This window comes from Pectinophora gossypiella, chromosome 5 (genome assembly GCF_024362695.1).
Source record: "Pectinophora gossypiella chromosome 5, ilPecGoss1.1, whole genome shotgun sequence".
Classification (NCBI taxonomy): domain Eukaryota; kingdom Metazoa; phylum Arthropoda; class Insecta; order Lepidoptera; family Gelechiidae; genus Pectinophora; species Pectinophora gossypiella.
In genome coordinates, this window is record NC_065408.1 from 6,976,052 (window position 1) to 6,979,384 (window position 3,333).

Genomic DNA, 3,333 nt, shown 5'->3' on the forward strand with positions numbered 1-3,333 from the left:
GGCGGGTGCCACCCGAGACCAGCTAATTTACGGGCACGGGGCTGAAGAAATCTTTATTTATCACAAAATAAGACTGCATAAAATGTTGCTATTTTTAAATTTATATTTTCCTGATAAATTGTATTTCGTCTTAGGAAACAGAGTAGCGAATGTCCTTTCTGTAACTATGGCCTATTTGGTCGTTATATCCGTATTATTGACGGCTTGTGGCTTTGCCCACACTGATAGAGACACCAGGCGTGAATTTATGTACACGGCGTTATCTATATAAACAGTTACATTATGAACCTTTGATACAATTTCTGAGTTCCTAAATGTATACTAAAAACACTAATAAACAAACAAATTACTCATACAGGAAAGGTCTGAACATTATAATTGAATTCACCAAATCCGCCATTAAATTCCTAGAGTCATAAAATCTCAAAGGGAGGTAGGTAGATAATTAAAATGTTATACAACAACCGTGCGGTTATCGCACAGGTCCAAACCTCGACAAAGTATGTGTAAGGGTCCACAAATAGTATTAAACAACAATCACACCTTGTGAGGTACATCAACTTGTAATATACAGCGTTATAAAATTTACCTGAATCTACCCTCATAAATTACCTACCCTTCCCACTATTCTCTAGAGTGTACACACCTCTACACAATTTGGGTTTGGTAAATGAGTAGATCATTATAGTATTACCATGAATTGAACGAGAATCTCAATATAACATAGCAGAAACACAACAACATAGCTAAACAAGAAATAGATAACAAAACATTAAATAATAAGAAATAAATTAGCAAATACGTTTTTGTTGTTTTCCGTCTCCTTTGCTATTGTAAAACCGGAAGTAACTCTATCTATCTGTTTGGTACTTTTAACGCCTAGACCACGGACCGTTTTAAATTAAACTTAGTACAGCCCATGGTATAACAATACCAGTAGGCACTGCACGGTAACCGCGCAATTATATCGAGGCCTTCTACCAATAGCTGTTTGACGTCCATCTACGTAGATAGCATTCGTATCGTTTATTGGTCGAAGCGCTCAATATATATCGCGCCGCGGGCGGGGCGGTTGTCATGCAAACCCGGCAGGTATACTCAATCCTATGAAAAGCCGCCATTGCTAGCCGTTTGATGACGTAAGTGTTACATGAGTGTTACCATTAAATTGGTATCTCCAAAATTCTCAAGGACGTAAATTTTATTATTGTAAATTAAGTGAATTACTGACCAAGGTATTTAATTATTACCGCTTGTCACATATATAAAAAGCATTAAAACTTGCAAAGTAAATAGAAAACATTGATGGTGGGTAATTTATTTTTTACAAAATGGCAATGGTGAGATGACGTGAGCTGGGCTAACCTTGAAATGTTAGCTGTCACTTTTGAGCATACCTGGATTTGTTATACCATGCTACAGCGTAAGATTACACTTCCAGATAATCAAAGTCCTAACAGACGGATTCGCAGGTAGAAAATGAGTACGATATAAAGCAAATAACATCGAGTTTTTGCCCGCAACACTTTTACGGTTCGGAATAACACTATTAATATTTAAACTTGGAATCCAGATTTTGGGTACGACGTGAGAGCGAATTCGTAGGCCTCAAACCACATAAGCTTTGACCCTCACTCTGTATAAGATTAGCTATTATAAATTGTGGTTTACGATAACTTTGTATGAAACTTTGTACTATTAATGTAGTAAAACGCGGAATATTCGATGCTATTTACTTCTCTCATGTGTGTTGTGAGCTCAATGACTGACCACAGGACTATTATTCAGTACATCAACAACATAACACATAATATAAGCTCACGACTATATCCCAATTAGGGTAGTCGGAGGTACATCCATCACAAGAGAACTACGTAAGTACCCACGCCTCACCGAGCTTTTTTCCGCGCATACTTATCCGTCAAAGGCCTTTGAGATGGCTCAAGTAACGACTACATACTTAACTAAATAGTAACCGGAACAAACTGGTTAACGTGCCCTCCGAAGAAAATAATGTTTTACTTTCGGACAATCGGGTGATCAGCCTGCAATTTTCTGATCAAATTAGGCATCACCAAGTGATTTTTATGATATATTTCAACTTGGGACTTCCGGGATCATGAGCCAACACTGAACAACTGGACTACGGAATATTCGATCTCTTGTATTTATTATTTTTACCCACGACGGAACGGAGCAGGTATATGCGTTTAGGATGAGAGATGTTTGTGTGTGCGTTTGTGCAAAGTAATGTTATCACTTATCTTCTAAACTAATGATCCGATTTTGATGCGGTTTTCAATAACGGGTTTGTGTTTGATGAGTTCATGTTATTAGATAGGTGTCATGTCTGTAACTCACTAGGGGGCGCCACAATATTAGTGTTTAGAGTCAATATTATTCGAAACGCCTCTTCAATTTATAATAGCAATTTATTTGCAATAGTTTTTATTAGTTAATTGTTTTTGACAGGCGTTTTTTTTTTCGGTTCCATTGATTACACGTAATTACGTCGAACACGATGCTGTTTCATTGCTACCTAAATCCCTTAAAAATCAGTAAAAAGTCATATCAGGCATATTCATGGTCCTTCGAGCCGGATTTCAGAGAAGATCATAAACAATAAATTGTAGATAAATTAATACGAAGTGATTGGCGAAGATTAAAGAAAAATCAAGATCGACTATAAGTGGCACGTGGATTGTGTGGTCAAGTGAATCAAATTCATCCTATTAATCCTCATTTAATTCATAAAGTTGAACCTATCACTCAATAATCAGGTAGTATTAAGTAAAGCAAAGTGTTGTTAATTACGGTTAGTATAATTTTAATTACATTTATTACCCACGACGGAACGGAGCAGGTATATGTGTTTAGGGTGAGAGATGTTTGTGTGTGCGTTTGTGCAAAGTAATGTTACCACCAATCTTTTAAACTAATTATCCGATTTTGAGGCGGTTTTAAATAACGGGATTGTGTTTGTTGAGTTCATGTTCTTAGACAGGTGTCATGGCTGTAACTCACTAGGGGGCGCCACAATATTAGTGCAAAACAATGTTGCAATATAATCAAAACGAAATGTCCGATTACAATTCTGTTTTCAGCAATGTGTACGTGGTAGCTTAATGTATGTTCCCAAATAATAAAAATTACGTCTTTACCTTACTAGAGGGCGCTACAATATTAGTGAAAAATAGTATTGCAATAATATTAAAACGAATTGTCCGATTTCAATGCGGTTTTCAGCAATGGGTTCGTAGTTGAATGGCGCATGGTCTAAGATAAGTCTTATGATATTAACTCACTAGGGGGCGCTGCTCTATTAGTGTGAAT